This window comes from Hyla sarda, chromosome 4, assembly GCF_029499605.1.
Source record: "Hyla sarda isolate aHylSar1 chromosome 4, aHylSar1.hap1, whole genome shotgun sequence".
Classification (NCBI taxonomy): Eukaryota; Metazoa; Chordata; class Amphibia; order Anura; family Hylidae; genus Hyla; species Hyla sarda.
In genome coordinates, this window is record NC_079192.1 from 402,943,918 (window position 1) to 402,966,332 (window position 22,415).

The 22,415-nt window shown below is 42.8% G+C and overlaps 1 protein-coding gene across 2 annotated transcripts in view; it reads left to right on the top strand.

Annotated features, from left to right (window-relative positions):
* Nucleotides 1–22,415, top strand: part of PACSIN2 (protein kinase C and casein kinase substrate in neurons 2) — a 112,449-nt gene that overhangs the window by 12,151 nt on the left and 77,883 nt on the right. Inside the window, exon 1 of one of the 2 annotated variants that reach the window (XM_056517412.1) lies at nucleotides 4,876–5,025. The exons of the other annotated variant lie outside the window; for it this stretch is intronic. The gene's annotated coding sequence lies outside the window, so the exon portion shown is untranslated. Of the gene's footprint in view, nucleotides 1–4,875; nucleotides 5,026–22,415 lie in introns of those variants that run through there. 2 annotated transcript variants of the gene reach the window in all.

Here is a 22,415-nt window from a genome sequence, read left to right on the forward strand (position 1 = left end):
AACAAAATAAACTCACGCATGTTCCGACGTCGGCCTTATGCCAGGGACGGGAACGTCGGACAGCCGTCAGCCTATCACCGGCCGCAGCGATGTTCCGCCTCGGCCACTGATAGGCTGAGCCCACTGTCATGTAAGAAGCTGCCCGGCTGACGGCAGTCCGACGTTCCATTCACTAGGAAGCAGATGAGGCCGGTACCGGACCAACGGGCGGTGAGTTAAAGTTTATTTTGTTTATTTTTTGCAGCCCGGCCATAGGGATACCGCACAATATAGAGCAGTGGTCTTCAACCTGCCGACCTCCAGATGTTGCAAAACTACAACTCCCAGTATGCCCGGACAGCCAACGGCATGCTGAGAGTTGTAGTTTTGCAACATCTGGAGGTCGGCAGGTTGAAGACCACTGGTATAGAGTGTCAGCGCCGGCGGCCGCAACAAACATGAGGATGAGGAGGCAGCCCATGCGGGTGACATATCAGTATTTACCCCGATGGGGACAGCGCTGGGCTGATAATTAATTGGGGGGCAGAACAGCGCTCGCGGGGATACTTGTGATTAGTTCCCCTATGTGGGGACAGCGCAGCGCTGGGCTCATTCATTCCCGAGGGGGAGGGGCCCAATCGGTATTGCGGTATGGGTTAAAATTCATATCGTGCAGCACAAAAATGTCGGTATTCGGTATGAACCGGTATATATACCGCCCAGCCCTATATGTACCCACTGCTTATCATTTTAGGGGCACCCTGACTATTGTAGACTGTGTGTACCCTCTGTTTATTATTATGGAGGCCCCCTGACTATTATATACTGTGTACCCTCTGTTTATTATAATAGGGGTACCATAACTATTATAGACTGTGTGTACCCTCTGTTTATTATAATAGGGGTACCATAACTATTATAGACTGTGTACCCTCTGTTTATTATAATAGGGGTACCCTAACTATTATAGACTGTGTGTACCCTCTGTTTATTATAATAGGGGTACCATAACTATTATAGACTGTGTGTACCCTCTGTTTATTATAATAGGGGTACCCTAACTATTATAGACTGTGTACCCTCTGTTTATTATAATAGGGGTACCCTAACTATTATAGACTGTGTGTACCCTCTGTTTATTATAATAGGGGTACCCTAACTATTATAGATTGTGTACCCTCTGTTTATTATAATAGAGGTACCATAACTATTATAGACTGTGTGTACCCTCTGATTATTATAATAGGGGTACCCTAACTATTATAGACTGTGTGTACCCTCTGTTTATTATAATAGGGGTACCCTAACTATTATAGATTGTGTACCCTCTGTTTATTATAATAGGGGTACCCTAACTATTATAGACTGTGTACCCTCTGTTTATTATAATAGGGGTACCCTAACTATTATAGACTGTGTACCCTCTGTTTATTATAATAGGGGTACCCTAACTATTATAGACTGTGTACCCTCTGTTTATTATAATAGGGGTACCCTAACTATTATAGACTGTGTACCCTCTGTTTATTATAATAGGGGTACCCTAACTATTATAGACTGTGTACCCTCTGTTTATTATAATAGGGGTACCCTAACTATTATAGACTGTGTACCCTCTGTTTATTATAATAGGGGTACCCTAACTATTATAGACTGTGTGTACCCTCTGTTTATTATAATAGAGGTACCCTAACTATTATAGACTGTGTGTACCCTCTGTTTATTATAATAGAGGTACCCTAACTATTATAGACTGTGTACCCTCTGTTTATTATAATACGGGTACCCTAACTATTATAGACTGTGTGTACCCTCTGTTTATTATAATAGAGGTACCCTAACTATTATAGACTGTGTACCCTCTGTTTATTATAATAGAGGTACCCTAACTATTATATACTGTGTACCCTCTGTTTATTATAATAGGGGTACCCTAACTATTATAGACTGTGTGTACCCTCTGTTTATTATAATAGAGGTACCCTAACTATTATAGACTGTGTACCCTCTGTTTATTATAATACGGGTACCCTAACTATTATAGACTGTGTGTACCCTCTGTTTATTATAATAGAGGTACCCTAACTATTATATACTGTGTACCCTCTGTTTATTATAATAGGGGTACCATAACTATTATAGACTGTGTGTACCCTCTGTTTATTATAATAGGGGTACCCTAACTATTATAGACTGTGTGTACCCTCTGTTTATTATAATAGGGGTACCATAACTATTATAGACTGTGTACCCTCTGTTTATTATAATAGGGGTACCCTAACTATTATAGACTGTGTACCCTCTGTTTATTATAATAGGGGTACCCTAACTATTATAGACTGTGTACCCTCTGTTTATTATAATAGGGGTACCCTAACTATTATAGACTGTGTACCCTCTGTTTATTATAATAGGGGTACCCTAACTATTATAGACTGTGTACCCTCTGTTTATTATAATAGGGGTACCCTAACTATTATAGACTGTGTGTACCCTCTGTTTATTATAATAGGGGTACCCTAACTATTATAGACTGTGTACCCTCTGTTTATTATAATAGGGGTACCCTAACTATTATAGACTGTGTACCCTCTGTTTATTATAATAGGGGTACCCTAACTATTATAGACTGTGTACCCTCTGTTTATTATAATACGGGTACCCTAACTATTATAGACTGTGTGTACCCTCTGTTTATTATAATAGAGGTACCCTAACTATTATAGACTGTGTACCCTCTGTTTATTATAATAGAGGTACCCTAACTATTATATACTGTGTACCCTCTGTTTATTATAATAGGGGTACCCTAACTATTATAGACTGTGTGTACCCTCTGTTTATTATAATAGAGGTACCCTAACTATTATAGACTGTGTACCCTCTGTTTATTATAATACGGGTACCCTAACTATTATAGACTGTGTACCCTCTGTTTATTATAATAGGGGTACCCTAACTATTATAGACTGTGTACCCTCTGATTATTATAATAGAGGTACCCTAACTATTATAGACTGTGTGTACCCTCTGTTTATTATAATAGGGGTACCCTAACTATTATAGACTGTGTACCCTCTGTTTATTATAATAGAGGTACCCTAACTATTATAGACTGTGTGTACCCTCTGTTTATTATAATAGGGGTACCCTAACTATTATAGACTGTGTGTACCCTCTGTTTATTATAATAGGGGTACCCTAACTATTATAGACTGTGTACCCTCTGATTATTATAATAGGGGTACCCTAACTATTATAGACTGTGTACACTCTGTTTATTATAATAGGGGTACCCTAACTATTATATACTGTGTACCCTCTGTTTATTATAATAGGGGTACCCTAACTATTATAGACTGTGTACCCTCTGTTTATTATAATAGGGGTACCCTAACTATTATAGACTGTGTACCCTCTGTTTATTATAATAGGGGTACCCTAACTATTATAGACTGTGTACCCTCTGATTATTATAATGGGGTACCCTAACTATTATAGACTGTGTGTACCCTCTGTTTATTATAATAGGGGTACACTAACTATTATAGACTGTGTACCCTCTGTTTATTATAATAGGGGTACCCTAACTATTTTAGACTGTGTGTACCCTCTGATTATTATAATAGGGGTACCCTAACTATTATAGACTGTGTGTACCCTCTGTTTATTATAATAGGGGAACCCTAACTATTATATACTGTGTGTACCCTCTGTTTATTATAATAGGGGTACCCTAACTATTATAGACTGTGTACCCTCTGTTTATTATAATAGGGGTACCCTAACTATTATAGACTGTGTACCCTCTGTTTATTATAATAGGGGTACCCTAACTATTATAGACTGTGTACCCTCTGATTATGATAATAGAGGTACCCTAACTATTATAGACTGTGTACCTTCTGTTTATTATAATAGGGGTACCCTAACTATTATAGACTGTGTACCCTCTGATTATGATAATAGGGGTACCCTAACTATTATAGACTGTGTACACTCTGTTTATTATAATAGGGGTACCCTAACTATTATAGACTGTGTACCCTCTGATTATTATAATAGGGGTACCCTAACTATTATAGACTGTGTACACTCTGATTATTATAATAGGGGTACCCTAACTATTATAGACTGTGTACCCTCTGATTATTATAATAGGGGTACCCTAACTATTATAGACTGTGTGTACCCTCTTATTATTATAATAGGGGTACCCTAACTATTATAGACTGTGTACCCTCTGTTTATTATAATAGGGGTACCCTAACTATTATAGACTGTGTACCCTCTGTTTATTATAATAGGGGTACCCTAACTATTATAGACTGTGTACCCTCTGTTTATTATAATGGGGGAACCCTAACTATTATAGACTGTGTACCCTCTGTTTATTATAATGGGGTACCCTAACTATTATAGACTGTGTACCCTCTGTTTATTATAATGGGGGTACCCTAACTATTATAGACTGTGTACCCTCTGTTTATTATAATGGGGTACCCTAACTATTATAGACTGTGTGTACCCTGTGTTTATTATAATAGGGGTACCCTAACTATTATAGACTGTGTACCCTATTATTGACTATGTACTCTCTGATTATCATAATGGGTGCACCCTATAAAAGATTGTGTACCCCCTTTTTATCATTATGGGGGCGCCCTATGATAGACTGTGTGTTTCCTCTGTTTACCACTAAGGGGGCACCCTGACTATCACAGACTTCGTGTTCCCCTCTGGTTATCATTCATTTGAGCACCGCATTCGCATTACCAATCCGTTTTAAGAGAGTCACGTGACTGCGTTCCAGGGTGTTTTTTTTTTTTTTGCAGCCAGTCACGTGACGGCTTCAAAACGAGGCTTGGCTCTCGGTCTCCTCCTACCTCCGTGACGTCAGAGGCGATTTTTTGGCCTCGGCCAATCGGCGTCAGGTAGTCGTGGTATCTGGGTGTGGCCGGGGAGGAGGACAGGCTGCTGGAGCTCCCGCCTGACAGGGAACCGAGAGGGGAACGGCGGAGCCGGGAAGCCGGAGGACAGCAGGAGGTAATACGGGAGGGGTGATACTATGTATATATATATATATATATATATATATATATATATATATATATATACACACATACATACATATATATATATATATATATATATATGTATGTGTGTATATATATATATATATATATATATATGTATGTGTGTATATATATATATATATATATATATGTGTATATATATATATATATATATATTGTATTCCTTTAAATGATATGTATGAATCCTGCCCATTATTCCCTATGCTATGAGCTTATTCCATGAATTACAGCTCTATCCCTAACCTGTGGCTCTCCAGCTGTTGCAAAACTACAACTCTCAGCATGCCCTGACAGCCTTCGGCTGTCAGGGCATGCTGGGAGTTGTAGTTTTGCAACAGCTGGAGAGCCACAGGTTAGGTATTGTTGTCTTTTGCAGGATTTGTGTCGCCAATTCATTGATGAAGGTTATTCTTCACAATGGCGGTGTTGTTGAGCTGTGTATGCAGTCTGCACCGCTGTGTTACGCTTCATAATCCCCATTACCGCAGGGTCGTACCAATGTGACGGCAGATTCAACGCCTGTTTATAGGATTTTCCATCCCCCCCCTCCTATTTATGATTTGACGCCTTCTCCTTGACCTTCTGTCATAGATGTAGCAGAGCCGGGTTTGTTCACACCGATGCAAAATGAAATAATCGCATACGTATCGTAAATCAGCTCTGCGACATCTGTGCCGCAAAGAAATCTTATGTTGGATCCTGGGCATCTTTATTTATTTATTTTTAATTTATTTTATGTATTTTTATTATTATTATTATTATTATTATTATTATTTATGTATTATTATTTTATATATTTTATTATAATAAAATGATTTTATTTATATATATATTTTATTATAATAAAATGATGTAATTATTATGATTGTTATTAAATTCTATATGTATTGTTATATTAATATATAACAATAAAATATTTGTTATTTTAATATTTGTTATATTATATTTTTTATATTAAAATTATTAAAAATAATACAATAATAATAATTATAATCTATTTTCATTATATATTTTTTTATGTATTAGTATTATGTTTTTCCAATCTATTTATTATAATTATTATTTATTATTATCAATAATATAGATTGGAAAAAACATATATAGTAATGCTAATCAATACATAAAAAATATATATAATTAAGGATTTATTATTTATTTATATTATTTATTTATTTATTATTATTATTATTTCTGTGGATGAGAATGCATCAGATTGGACCATGCAGGTTGTAGTTCCGGCGGTGAGATCCTTACAGTCAAATCCATAGCAATATTGTAACCGTAAATATATGACGTGACCAGATGTGTTTTATTGTGTAGAGCTGCATTCACAATTCTGGGTGCTTCAGAGCAGAAATCTTCTGGCATGTCTGTACAGAGATTGCTGTGATGATTTGCATTCACATCAGTCTGAGTAAGATAATCTTAGTACAGGATAAGTAATGTAATGTATGTACACAGTGACCTCACCAGCAGAATAGTGAGTACAGCTCTGGAGTATAATACAGGATATAACTCAGGATCAGTACAGGATAAGTAATGTAATGTATGTACACAGTGACCTCACCAGCAGAATAGTGAGTACAGCTCTGGAGTATAATACAGGATATAACTCAGGATCAGTACAGGATAAGGAATGTATGTACACAGTGACCTCACCAGCAGAATAGTGAGTACAGCTCTGGAGTATAATACAGGATATAACTCAGGATCAGTACAGGATAAGTAATGTAATGTATGTACACAGTGACCTCACCAGCAGAATAGTGAGTACAGCTCTGGAGTATAATACAGGATATAACTCAGGATCAGTACAGGATAAGGAATGTATGTACACAGTGACCTCACCAGCAGAATAGTGAGTACAGCTCTGGAGTATAATACAGGATATAACTCAGGATCAGTACAGGATAAGTAATGTAATGTATGTACACAGTGACCTCACCAGCAGAATAGTGAGTACAGCTCTGGAGTATAATACAGGATATAACTCAGGATCAGTACAGGATAAGTAATGTAATGTATGTACACAGTGACCTCACCAGCAGAATAGTGAGTACAGCTCTGGAGTATAATACCGGATATAACTCAGGATCAGTACAGGATAAGTAATGTAATGTATGTACGCAGTGACCTCACCAGCAGAATAGTGAGTACAGCTCTGGAGTATAATACAGGATATAACTCAGGATCAGTACAGGAAAAGTAATTTAATGTATGTACACAGTGACCTCACCAGCAGCATAGTGAGTACAGCTCTGGAGTATAATACAGGATATAACTCAGGATCAGTACAGGATAAGTAATGTATGTACACAGTGACCTCACCAGCAGAATAGTGAGTACAGCTCTGGAGTATAATACAGGATATAACTCAGGATCAGTACAGGATAAGTAATGTAATGTATGTACACAGTGACCTCACCAGCAGAATAGTGAGTACAGCTCTGGAGTATAATACCGGATATAACTCAGGATCAGTACAGGATAAGTAATGTAATGTATGTACGCAGTGACCTCACCAGCAGAATAGTGAGTACAGCTCTGGAGTATAATACAGGATATAACTCAGGATCAGTACAGGATAAGTAATGTATGTACACAGTGACCTCACCAGCAGAATAGTGAGTACAGCTCTGGAGTATAATACAGGATATAACTCAGGATCAGTACAGGATCAGTAATGTAATGTATGTACACAGTGATATCACCAGCAGAATAGTGAGTACAGCTCTGGAGTATAATGCAGGATATAACTCAGGATCAGTACAGGAAAAGTAATTTAATGTATGTACACAGTGACCTCACCAGCAGCATAGTGAGTACAGCTCTGGAGTATAAGGGTGCGTTCACACTACGGAATTCCACGAACGGAACTCCGTGGTGTGAACATAACATTAGTGTGAGTGGGTCTCCATGAGACCCGTTTACGCTGCGGAATTTTAAATTGTTTTGCGCAAAGAAAGAACATGTTCATTCTTTGCGCGGATTCCGCGAGCACTGCATAGCCGTCAATGGTGACGGCTCAGTGCCCCGCGGCCCTAGTGCCGAAGCACCTTCGGCGGCAGTCGCCAGGCGGAATCTCCGCTCGCGGAATTCAGTGAGCGGACATTCCGTAGTGTGAACGCACCCTTATACGGGATATAACTCAGAATCAGTACAGGATAAGTAATGTAATGTATGTACACAGGGACCTCATCAGCAGAATAGTGAGTGCAGCTCTGAAGTATAATACAGGATATAACTCAGGATAAGTAATGTAATGTATGTACACAGTGACCTCACCAGCAGAATAGTGAGTACAGCTCTGGAGTATAATACAGGATATAACTCAGGATCAGTACAGGATCAGTAATGTAATGTATGTACACAGTGATCTCACCAGCAGAATAGTGAGTACAGCTCTGGAGTATAATACAGGATATAACTCAGGATCAGTACAGGATAAGTAATGTAATGTATATACACAGTGATCTCACCAGCAGAATAGTGAGTACAGCTCTGGAGTATAATACAGGATATAACTCAGGATCAGTACAGGATAAGTAATGTAATGTATATACAGTGACCCCACCAGCAGAATAGTGAGTACAGCTCTGGAGTATAATACAGGATATAACTCAGGATCAGTACAGGATAAGTAATGTAATGTATGTACACAGTGATATCACCAGCAGAATAGTGAGTACAGCTCTGGAGTATAATACAGGATATAACTCAGGATCAGTACAGGAAAAGTAATTTAATGTATGTACACAGTGACCTCACCAGCAGCATAGTGAGTACAGCTCTGGAGTATAATACAGGATATAACTCAGGATCAGTACAGGATAAGTAATGTAATGTATGTACACAGTGACCTCACCAGCAGAATAGTGAGTACAGCTCTGGAGTATAATACAGGATATAACTCAGGATCAGTACAGGATAAGTAATGTAATGTATATACACAGTGATCTCACCAGCAGAATAGTGAGTACAGCTCTGGAGTATGTTATTTGCATTTATAGTATGTAGATTATGTCTATATATAACCTGAAATGCAGACTATTGGGACATGGGTGGCTACTGTCTTACTTGCTGTTAAACTGGTTAGTCATTGGACCAGTGTTCGACTGGTAAGATGATGGGTGGAGGTCCCTGATCATCATATCCTCTTCTGTTATAAGGACCATACAAAGGATCCTCTACAGCAGTTTTTCCCAACCAGGGTGCCTCCAGCTGTTGCAAAACTACAACTCCCAGCATGCCCGGACAGCCGTTGGCTGTCCGGGCACGCTGGGAGTTGTAGTTTTGCAACAGCTGGAGGCACCCTGGTTGGGAAAAACTGCTCTACGTTCACTAGGGCTGAGCAATTCCAGTGAAACTTGGCTCACTCTCCAATGACGATGTAGCAACCAGCATCTCCACTCCCAGTTACGCTGTAAATTGTGATTCATGTTGGTTAGCAACTGGTTGTAGGAAGGATCCGGAGCCTGCACGCCCTCTCCATGTTTCCTCACTGGGAGTGATGTCACCATCTTGGTATGAAGTAGTAGAGTCTTCCCTGCGTTCTCCAGGAGATCTCCCCCTCGACCGCTCTCACCATCACACATGGTGGCCATTCTCTTCTCTGTGTATGTTCTTGCTCTTTTATAGGGTATTTCCCTGCATTTATAGACCGTGTGGCCTGCAGACACGTCTCCTAAGGGGGCTTCCTATAGATACCAGATGCTTGGACATTAGATTTTGGCAATATGGTTGCTTGAAGTGAATGGTCCTGAAGTGAACGGGGTGCTCCACCCCTAGATATCTTATCCCCTATCCAAAGGATCGCGGGGGACCCCTGAGATTTTGGCTGTGGCACCCCAGACATCCGGTGCACGGAGAGAACTCCGTGCTGGATGACTGGCGATGCGGGGTGGAGGCATGCCCCCTCCCATAGACTTGCGTTGAGGGGTGCGCGGCCTTGACGTCGCGAGCCTACGGTATTGCACCCAATGCTCTAAACGAACGCTGGGTGCAGCAGGGAGATCGTGGGGGTCCCCAGCGGTGGGACTCCCGTGATCAGACATCTTAACCCCTATCCTTTGGATCTAACTCTTTACAGCAGTGGTCCCTAGTCCCAAGTCCTCAAGGCCCACTAACATTCAGTTACTCCTGGCCTTACATCTTGAACTTTTGGTGGGCCTTGAGGACTAGGTTGGGGACCTCCTGCTTTACAGAATGTGGCTGAGGGTGCATGCACACTACGTTTTCAGGCTATGGCTTCCGGATCCGGCTGGGGGAGCAGAAAAGCGTGCGCCCCCGAATCCCAGCCAGTGCTGAAATCCATTGGCTTTAATGAGCCGACCGTAGTCACCGTTTGACTCCGGTCGGCTTATTTTTGACCCGTATCCAGTTTTCTGACGGGACTTAAAACAATAGTATACTATGGTTTTAGGTCCCGTCACAAAACCTGATACAGGGTAGAAAGGAGCCAACAGAATCAAACGGTGACTATGGTTGGCTCATTAAAGCCAATGGATTTCAGCACTGGTCCAGCTGGGGTACGGGGACGCACGGTTTTCCCCTCCCCCAGCCGGATCCGGCAGCCGTAGCCTGAAAACGTGGTGTGCATGCACCCTTATATGGAACACTGTAGTATTCCATACCAGCCATTAAAATCACTGGCCGTCATTGATGGAGGTCCCCATGCACTGGGTCCTCTCTGACACTCTCAGGGACCTCATCCTATGGTGGACGGACCTAGCCTTTTTCTGAACACGCTGGGAGATGTAGTTTTATAGCCCCAGACTAAAGACCTCTTGTGAAGATAGAATCTCTGTGGACCTTTGTATCAAGTTATTCCTGGACTTAAAGGGGTACTATGCCCCTAGACATCCAAAGGATAGAGGATAAGATGTCAGATGGGACCCCCTGCAATCTCCCTGCAGCACCCGGCGTTCGTTTAGAAGGCCAGGTGCGGGTGACATCATACCGTTGATGCCACACCGTCTCAAGTCCTTTGGAAAGGGGATAAGATGTCCTTTGGAAAGGGATAAGAAGGGCAGAGTACCCCTTTAAATCCTGGAACGTTGGTGGGCCTTCGCAACAGGGTTGGGGACCTCTGCTTTGCAGAATGGGGTTGGGTTCCCCCAAGTGCTGTAAGGGAATATAGTTATTCTACATCGGCTGTTCAGATCACTTGACGTTCACGTAGGTTGTCTGGAGTCCTCCAGAATAGGATCATAGATGGAAGTCCCCATCCACGAGGTCATCTCTGACACACTCGTGGCCCTCAACCTATGGTACTGGGTAAAGGAAGGAGAAAAGTGACCTTGGCAGCAGGCGCTCAGGATCCCAGTAGGAAATGTCACACTCAGGTCACGAAGTGGTAAAGTTCAGCAACTTTATTGGATGGACAGCAATACAGCACTGACGCGTTTTGGGGGGGAAGCTACCCCTTCTTCAGATTGACAATAGTACATCAACCTATGGTGTCCAGACCTAGCCTTTTTGGAACATACTGGAAGTAGTAGTTTTATGACCTTGGACTAAAGGGGGGAGATTTATCAAAACCTGTCTAGAGAAAAAGTTTCTGAGTTGCCCAAAGCAACCAATCATATCGCTTCTCAGCAACTTTTCCTCTTGACAGGTTTTGATAAATCTCCCCTGAGATCTCTTGAGAAGTTAGAATCTTTCTTTGGACCATTGGGGGAGATTTATCAAGACCTGTGTATAGAAAGAGTGGTGCAGTTGCCTATAGCAACCAATCAGATTGCTTCTTTCACTTTTCACAGGCCTCTTCAAAAATAAAAGAAGCAATCTGACTGGTTGCTACGGGCAACTGCACCACTCTTCCTCCACACAAGCGTTGATAAATCTCCCCCATTGTGTCCCGTTTGTGTCTCGGGAGGGCGCCCCCTTGTGTTTCGCACGTGATTTCTTGGATTTGTGGTTGTGCCGTGTCTCCTCGGAGTGACCCGCCGTGAAGTTCGGTCTAAGTGTAATTCCACCTGAGGGTGAAACTCTAAGATCCTTGCACGTGTACACCATCTCAGCGGAAGTGTCCTTTACACCGTTCCGCAATTCATGATGCATTTATTTTGGCTAGGTGCAAAGGGGGATGATTTATCAAAACCTGTGCAGAAGAAAGGTTGCCCATAGCAACCAATCAGATTTCTTCTTTCATTTATAAATTCGCCAGAGCCCATTTGCTAAAATATAGTGGGGTTAAACCACCATATCTCTGTGCTGCTTCCATACAGTATGTCAGTATTCTTCAGCCTGTAGCTCGTCAGCTGCGGCAAAACTACAACTCCCAGCATGCCCGGAGAGCCGAAGGCTGTCCGGCCATGCTGGGAGTTGTAGTTTTGCAACAGCTAGGGCAGCATGTTCCAACCTGTGGCTTCCCATCCTAATCTTTTGTGAAACGGAACAGATACCTTCTCTAAAGGTAGAATGCACCAGCAGAATAGTGAGTACAGCTCTGGAGTATAATACAGGATATAACTCAGGATCAGTACAGGATCAGTCATGTAATGTATGTACACAGTGACCTCACCAGCAGAATAGTGAGTACATCTCTGGAGTATAATACAGGATATAACTCAGGATCAGTACAGGATAAGTAATGTAATGTATGTACACAGTGACCTCACCAGCAGAATAGTGAGTACAGTTCTGGAGTATAATACAGGATAAACCTGTCTCTCCCTATTTTTCCCCATACACATGTATGCTCAGCTTGAACGAGCGTTAATGTCTTTTAAAATTGAAGGGGATAAGCCATAGCAAGACAGCTTTGTCGGTGCTTCTTTCCCCCCCAAGAACAAAAGGATGGGGCAGTTAAAATCCAACATACCAGTGCCTTCTCTTCCCCCGATCTGCAGTCCTGAGGGAGTTTGAGGTCCCCCATACACTCTATGGCCGACACTTATCTAAATGGACATGGTCTGGTTGGCCAATCTACTTCATGATGTTGCCCTTTGGTCAGACACAAATCCAAGAGTTCAGTGCTAACCTCTGTTCTGCTGTGCCTATAATATCAGGTCAGCATACATGTGGTCCCTCAACATACGATGGTAATTCATTCCAAACGAGCCTCATGCAATGTGAAGTATAGGAAGCTGTACTCACCTGTCCCCGACGCTCGCGATGGTTTCCCCGCCGCTCCCGATGGTGAGCCCGGGCCTCCGCTGGGCTCTCCTAGTCTTCTCCGGTCCTCCGCTGTCTTCTCCGGTCCTCCGCTGTCTTCTCCGGTCCTCCGCTGTCTTCTCCGGTCCTCCGCTGTCTTCTCCGGTCCTCCGCTGTCTTCTCCGGTCCTCCGCTGTCTTCTCCGGTCCTCCGCTGTCTTCTCCGGTCCTCCGCTGTCTTCCCCAAGGCCTTACTGGGCCTGCGTAGCGACGTCATTACGCCGCTGCGTAAGCCATTCCTATTGGATGACGTGCGCAGCAGCGTATTGACGTCATCGGAGAGGGCCGAGAAGACACCGGAAGACCAGCGCTGGACCCGGAGGGCACCCCGGAACATCGTGAAGGGGTAAGTAATACTTACCGCACCACACGGGGAAACATTAAGCAGCTATCTGGCAGCAGCTTAAGCATTTTGCGCTGCCCGATAGCACTTAATGCGATGGCCCCGACATAAAAAAAGCATCATATGTCGAGAGGAAATCGTATGTTGATATGATCATATGTCGGGTCCATCGTAGGTCGGGGGGGTCACTGTATATGCAGGCTTAATATATAGTATTAAGACAGGTGCTAGTTGTAAATGTGGCTCTGGGGGGGGGGGGGTTAGGGGACATATATACCCAGTGCTGTATTTTCGGGCCCTTTGCTCTTTAAACATTGATTCTTGGAAAGTTTCCAGGACAAGGCTGATCTATTGTAGCATCCATAATGTCTTGCTAGGTAGCGTAACAAATCGTATTACCCAGGTAGTTGGACCTGGTTATTACAGGGTTAACGCTGCTCGTCTGCAGAGATGTCTTTGTGATCTTAGCCCATCGGTGGTGTAATCCAGAGATCAGCTTTGCCCTGAAGCTTTTTTACCCCCTAAGAGATGGTTGTTTGGTTTTTTACTATTGGAAATGCAATTAACTTCAGGGCACGTAACGCCTGAGACGGGTCATGTGATTTTTCTGTCGTCTTGTGTTCGCGTAGCTAATCCCCAGAGCGAAGATCACAGAGGAGGCCCAGGACACGGCCGATGAAGAGGAGGCTCGATGTGGATTCGTGTCTGTGCACATTCACCTACACGTATCTACTCAGTGTAGTAGTGTGGAGGCCGTACATTATGTAATCATCCTCTAAAGCAGATGTCCCCAACCCAGTCCTCAAGGCCTACCAACAGTCCAGAGGTCCCCCAACCCAGTCCTCAAGGCCTACCAACAGTCCAGAGGTCCCCAACCCAGTCCTCAAGGCCTACCAACAGTCCAGAGGTCCCCCCAACCCAGTCCTCAAGGCCTACCAACAGTCCAGAGGTCCCCCCAACCCAGTCCTCAAGGCCTACCGACAGTCTAGAGGTCCCCTAACCCAGTCCTCAAGGCCTACCAACAGTCTAGAGGTCCCCCAACCCAATACTCAAGGCCCGCCAACAGTCCAGAGGTCACCCAACCCAATCCTCAAGGCCTACCAACAGTCCAGAGGTCCTCCAACCCAGTCCTCAAGGCCCGCCAACAGTCCAGAGGTCCCCCAACCCAGTCCTCAAGGCCTACCAACAGTCTAGAGGTCCCCCAACCCAATACTCAAGGCCCGCCAACAGTCCAGAGGTCCCCCAACCCAGTCCTCAAGGCCCGCCAACAGTCCATAATTTAACATTTTGTCAGTGTTGGCTTCGGCTGTTCGGGCATGTTGGGAGTTGTAGTTTTGCAACAGCTGGAGCCATCCTGGTTGGGAAACACTACTTCAGCGTGGCAGTGTATGGCATACACAGTACGGTACATAATACCGCGCACCTGTTTCCCTTCCATTCCGACGGTGTAAACACTTGTCGGTGTCAGGCATCAGTAGCGCCCACATTGTGTGTGTAAAGAGCTCATCTCATAATAGAGAACAATGGCCGAGCCTCAGCTGCGATTGTATCACTCGCTTGTGCTATGTAAGCTGAATGTACTGGCGTGCGCTCCTGTTATTCGAAGCCATTATTCGCATTGTGTCTGACTTGAAGGGCCATTAAACGGCAAAGAAAAAAAAGTGGTTTCATAAAAATAGTTAACGTTCATAAGTGTATGCAGCTGTGATGCTATTGTCCTCTGATATCATCCAGCGTTCAGGGGCAATGTCCTCACCAGCCTGAGCCGGCCATGTTCTGTGCAGGGACCTGCGGAAGAATAGTGTTATTTATGTACACAGTTACTCCACCAGCAGAATAGTGAATGCAGCTCAGGGGTATAATACAGGATATAACTCAGGATCAGTACAGGATAAGTAATGTAATGTATGTACACAGTGACCTCACCAGCAGAATAGTGAGTACAGCTCTGGGGTATAATACAGGATATAACTCAGGATCAGTACAGGATAAGGAATGTATGTACACAGTGACCTCACCAGCAGAATAGTGAGTACAGCTCTGGAGTATAATACAGGATATAACTCAGGATCAGTACAGGATAAGTAATGTAATGTATGTACACAGTGACCCCACCAGCAGAATAGTGAGTACAGCTCTGCAGTATAATACAGGATATAACTCAGGATCAGTACAGGATAAGTAATGTAATGTATGTACACAGTGACCCCACCAGCAGAATAGTGAGTACAGCTCTGGGGTATAATACAGGATATAACTCAGGATCAGTACAGGATAAGTAATGAAATGTATGTACACAGTGACCTCACCAGCAGAATAGTGAGTGCAGCTCTGGAGTATAATACAGGATATTACTTGGGTTTGACCAATGGTTTATTTGTCTATTAGAGGCGATAGAAGAAACCACAAGGGACACTTCTATAGAAACTTACATTTTTACTGAGACTTCACTTTCATTCTGTGTAATCTGTTCTGGATTGAGTTGAGGGTTAATGTCCGATTTCCTTCTGTGACTATTTTTTTTCCTCTCTCGAAAAGGGAAGTTTAAGAATTTATGACTTTCTAGCAGATTATTTGGATCTGTTTTGTTTCTATGGGAGATAATTCAGAGATGCCGTATAATGTGAGATTCTCTGCTGATGCAGGGGGTTGTAGCATGTTTGGGAGATTAGCTTCATGGAGCCAGGCAAAATACAGCATATAGCAGAGACAGGTTCACAAAAGTCATGTTTAATCAGGGCTTCTTCTGTTTTATAACTATATAGGTAACTTCCTTGTCTATACAGGTGGCTTACTACCATCCACCCAACAATGCCGTCCTCAAATGTAATTATAACAGGCTACAATGTCACCTTTTCAGCCTGTAAACCTCCGGAATGAAACTCTCATCAGTGGTTGCTTACAGCCTCAGTTGCTGACTGACTCTCATGTAGTTTTAATGCTCAGTGGTGAGCTGTCTTCAGCACCTGTGCTGATCAGGGCTATTTTAAAACTGTTGAGAGGCCTAGGAAGAGGATAAAGGGTCCCACTACCAAATCTAATGAAATTCCATGCCAGATATCAGAACTTACTAAGTCGCGCCAGGGATTTAACTCTTTCTGAATTTCTCGTATCTCATCCAGATTCTCCTTGATGGGATATGCACTTCCTGAAACCTCGTGCCCACATAGGACAGGTACGAGCTATTTCGACCACCATTCCCACCATTCCTGTCACTGTCTTGCACAGAGATGTAAAGTTCTGCACCCTAAGGGGCACTGGAAACATTTAGCAAAACCAATCAGCCCCTCTAGCCCTCGGCTTCATTCAATGAACGTATCTTGAGTTTTTAAAGGGGTACTCTGCTCGAAAACTTTTGTTTTTAATCAACTGGTGCCAGAAAGTTGAACACATTTGTAAAGGACTTCTATTTAAAAATCTTACTCCATCCAGTCCTTATCAGCTGCTGTATGCTCCACAGGAAGTGCTTTTCTTTTTGTATTTCCTTCCAGTCTGACCACAGTGCTCTCTGCTGACCCCTCTGTCCATTTCAGGAAGTGTCAAGAGTAGACGCAAATCCCCATAGGATATCTCTCCTGCTCTGGACAGTTCTTGACATGGACAGAGGTGTCAGCAGAGAGCACTGTGGTCAGGCAGAAAATAAATTAAAAAAATAAAAGAACTTCCTGTGGAGCATACAGCAGCTGGTAAGTACTGGAAGGATTAAGATTATTAAACAGAAGTCATTTACAAATGTGTTCAACTTTCTGGAATCAGTTGATTTAATAAATAAATAAATAATTTCCGGCGGAGTAACCCTTTAAACGCCAAGCAGTGTGTCATATTTTTATTTTTTATTTTTTTATTTTTGCCATTTTCTAAAATCCATTTCTCGTTCTGAGGTTTCCACATTGACAGATCCAGCCGGGGGTTGTGGTTCTGACCATGAACGTCTTGTTTCCCCTTCAGTTTGATCGTTCTCACTATATAAGGGGATGGGCTGACACTGTAACACATCTGTGCCAGTCGTCTTTTGCACTACTAAATATATGGCCACCTGTAGTGAACTTCTATTGTTCCTTCAGTGCAGGTAGAGATGAGCGAATTTACAGTAAATTCGATTCGTCACGAACTTCTCGGCTCGGCAGTTGATGACTTATCCTGCGTAAATTAGTTCAGCCTTCAGGTGCTCCGGTGGGCTGGAAAAGGTGGATACAGTCCTAGGAAAGAGTCTCCTAGGACTGTATCCACCTTTTCCAGCCCACGGGAGCACCTGAAAGCTGAATTAATTTATGCAGGAAAAGTCATCAACTGCCGAGCCGAGAAGTTCGTGACGAATCGAATTTACTGTAAGTTCGCTCATCTCTAAGTGCAGGCATAGGCAACCTTCGGCACTGCAGATGTTGTGGACTACATCTCCCATGATTCTCTTTCAGCCAAAATGCTGCTAAAGCATCATGGGAGATGTAGTCCAAAACATCTGCAGTGCCGAAGGTTGCCTGTGCCTGCTTTAGTGTATTACAGTAGTGCACACAAAAAAATTATAAAATAAAAAATGAGAATATATATATTTATTTTAGTGTGCACTACTGTAAATTAAAAAAAATAAAATTTATATATATATATATATATATATATATATATATATATATATATATATATCATTTTTTTTATTTTGCCATTTTTGTCTTTTCCACACCTCCTAAAAATACCCGGTTGGTTGCACCCGGTCTTGAAGCACGTTGGACAAAAATAGTGTTATTTTGTCCGGTGAAATGCCAGGCACCATGGCAGAAGCCGGATCCTTTCGGATCCGGCTTCTGCCATGGTGCCTGGCATTTCACCGGACAAAATATCACTATTTTCGTACACCATTTTTAGCGGAATTGCCAATGGAGGAACAAACCCTACGATACTTAGATGGCTGTCAGACATTCAGGTGTGCACAGTGTGTGTATCTTTACTATGGCAAGATCAGGAGAAGTGGCTACTGGTACCTCTGAGACGCTGATCTCCAGCAGGCCATCAGGGCATGTTTAGTTTAGCCACAATTTTGGAACGCTGCTATAGAGAGAGTACATTCTACACAGGACCTCTAGTACTATATCAAGACTCGGGACTGGCTCAACCCCCTCCCCATAGAGTAAGTGGCCCATGAGGACATTTGAGGACACTGTACCTTTTTAAATTGGATTAATTTCAATGCTAAATCCCTGTTCCATGGATGAGATCCTAGAGAGCGCCCCCTTCAATACATTTGTTGTCATTGCAGCATCCATGTTTTACCCTTCAACGTACGAATCTCCTACACCCTGACCTTTCCCCTGATGAGGTAGAACGATATGGCATGTGGAACTTTAGTGTTATTTATTTACGTGTTCTTACAGGAGAGTGCAGCATGTTCCCCTCTTTCTATTGAGAACCCATGCGTGCTCAGCCGAGCTGAAGATACATTTGTATGGGGGAAGGGGAGATCTGTCAACTGAATGAACCTAAGCTGTATGTACCTTTTTTAAAGGGGTACTCCGGTGGAAAACATTTATTTTTTTAATTAACTTTAACTTTTTAATGGTGCCAGAAAGTTTAAACAGATTTGTGAATTACTTCTATTAAAAAAAATCTTAATCCTTCCAGTACTTATTAGCTGCTGAATACTACAGAGGAAATTCTTTTCTTTTTGGTATTCTTTTCTGTCTGCCCACAGTACTCTCTGCTGACACCTCTGTCCATGTCAGGAACTGCTGTCCAGAGCAGGAGAAAATCCCCATAGCAAATATATGCTGCTCTGGACAGAGGTGTCAGCAGAGAGCACTGTGTACACAGCACAGTATAAAGCTGCTAATAACTACTGGATGGATTAAGAACTTTTAATAAAAGTAATTTACAAATCTGATTAACTTTCTGGCACCAGTTGATTAAAAATAAAAAATTCCACCGGAGTACCCCTATAATACAAGATGGGAAACTGCAGCAGCTGCCTCCCTACCACCAGAATATGGGCCCCACAAGAGTTGAAAGATTTTGAATGGTCTGTGACTATAGAAGAGCAGTGATGTCCATCTAGGACTGTTGGTACCTGTTCTACCGTATATATTGACTTGTAATGGTTATCCCCCCCCCTCCCCATTTTTTGGAATACAGTAGTGGTCCCCAGCAGTGCAGTCCTGGCACTCGTCCTCCGATGTCTAGGTCTGTCCTTGCGCCTGCGGTGCCCTCATCGTCCCTCCTTACGTTGGCACTATTTTCAGAAGCTGTAATCTCATTTGCAGTACTTAGACCTCTGACTGTTCTGTCAGCTGTTTGGGGGCGTTTTTCTTTTGTTCTTATTTCCCAGCGCAGCATTGCAGGCCCTCCATGCAGAACTATGCATTGGCCACTGACACGGGCATCACCTTACAGTCCCTGCGGGCGCTATTCGTCACTTTAGGAGTCGCATGACATCCTCTCTAATGTAAAACTAAAATAGAGAAAAAGAAACATAGCCGGACATCCACCATTTGTATTTTGATCTACTTGCTTCTCAGCATAAATTCATAAACATGTCGTTAGTATACATTTTGATCAAAAAGCCCACTCGCCACGTCAAGGCCACCTATTTAGAGTGGGTCCCGAACCCAAAATTGGCGTATCGCTGGGCAGCGGCCACCACCACCGTGACAACATGCTTACAGGGTTAACGACCCAGTGGGCAGGCATCCCCACTGCTGCCCGGCTAAGCCTCTGGCTCCGGGCCGCACCAACCCCACAGACAAAGCATCACTGAAACAATGGCCGCCACAGAGCACCACACCAGTGGGAATACCCACCATGTGCTCCCTACCAGAGGGCGGCTGGGAGAATGCTAGGAAGAAACCCATATGCAGTCTCCTGCTAATTAAAAACACCTGGGCCGAATGGGTGGAGTGAAGTGCTGGCCATGTTAGAAAGGAGAGACTACAATTGTAAAACAAAAATAGAGGGAAAAAAGAAAGGGGTTTGGTCGGGCAGCATTGGGGCTGCCTGGCCACTGGGTTGCTCCCCCTGTGGGCATGGTGTTGCGGTGATGGTGTGCGCTGCCCGGTGCCACACCAATGTTGGGCTAGGGACCCACTCTAAATTGGTGGCCTTGACGTGGCGAGTGGGCTTGTACTTCTTGATCAAATTGTATAATAACAACCTGTTAGGGTGTGAATTTCTGGCGAGAAGCAAATAGATCAAAATACAAATGGTGGATGTGCGGCTGTGTTTCTCTATTTTGTTTTACAATCCTCCCTAATGTGACATTGTCCTCTGAAGACCTATGAGGCTCTTGCCTGTATGTTCTACCATTAGCAGGACAAGCTGGGGGGGGGGGGGTTATGGTGCGCCAATTATATGCAGAGTCACCTGCTTTTATTTTACGTTCTACACCGAGGAGTAATCTATTTTACGGCTGCTCTTGAATAATGTAAGATGAAGACGATCAATCCTATTAACAACACAAGACGTGTTAATGTATTGGAAAGGATTTAATAATCTTGAAGATGCTGACTGCTTCACAGATGTCCGCTAAGACAGGTATTATGAAAAACACCAGAAATGAGCGCATAACGATCCCCAAAAAATATATATTGATGAGATACTATTGAACAGATATACTCCAAATGACATACATTTAAAAACATATAAAAATATTACAAAGTAATATGGTGATAGCAAAGGTGCGGGTGGGACCGACTAACAGGTAGAGACTACGCACTTAGCATACAGCCTAGTAACAAAATGTAATCCATATGCATCATAAGGACCATAATGGTTGCAGTGCATTGAACATGAGTAAGGCTACGTTCCCACTGCTGGCTGTCTCCGGCAGTGTGAAGGCCATTATTTTTGGATCGAGAAAAGCCGGAGAAAAAGTAGTGCTTGCACCGTCTTTTTCTCCAGCTTTTCTATCCAAAAATAACAGTGGTTATTGAATATAATGGGGTCCATCGGCACCCGTTATTTGCCGGTATGCTCCGGCAAAATTACGTTCCGGCAAACTGCAAAAAATAAATAAATTGAGTTTGACGGTTGAATTTGCCGGAGCATACCGGCAGTGGGAAAGGGACCTAAGGTGGCACAGTGCATGAGGCATATAATTCACAAAGGTCCAAAAGAGGACCATAAACGTAAACAGGAATACATTAACAAAACACAACACAATATCATTACCACAATGGAGAGGAATAAATGTTCGAGCCTCCAACACCCAACGTTTCGCTCAAGGCTTCATCCGGGGCGTCACGCCCCGGATGAAGCCTTGTGCGAAACGTTGGTTGGTGGAGGCTTGCACGTTTATGTTTTTAAATGTGTGTGATTTGGAGTATATCTGTTCAATAAAGTATCTCATCAATATATATATATATATATATATATATATATATATATATATATATATTATAATTTTTTTATGTTCTGGTGTTTTTCATAATTGATGTTTATAGTTTATACTTTTGGGACTTATGTTTAAAGTATTAATCATAAGACAGGAGGTGCATGGCAGCCATGATGAAAGAGGGCATGGTATAGGATCCATAAAACCCCCATCAAGATGTTTCCAAGCCAAGATTTGTTGACCACTTCTTGGTTATGACCAGATCAGGGTGCAGTTTACAGTAGACACCAGTTCTATGAACACTACACTCCCCTCTTAATTGGGCAAACACCATTTTTACATCTCAAGATTTGCTGATTTTGCAAAATGCGCAGTTTTATGTTGGCTAAACATGAAGTTATTGCAGGACCAACATAACCCGATAGACGTGGTCCGTGAACAGCAAGTGAATCACGACTTGGCTGACGACAACAAAGCCGCTAATGACTGGAAAGATTGGCATAGTAAAGTGCGTGATCATTCTAAAT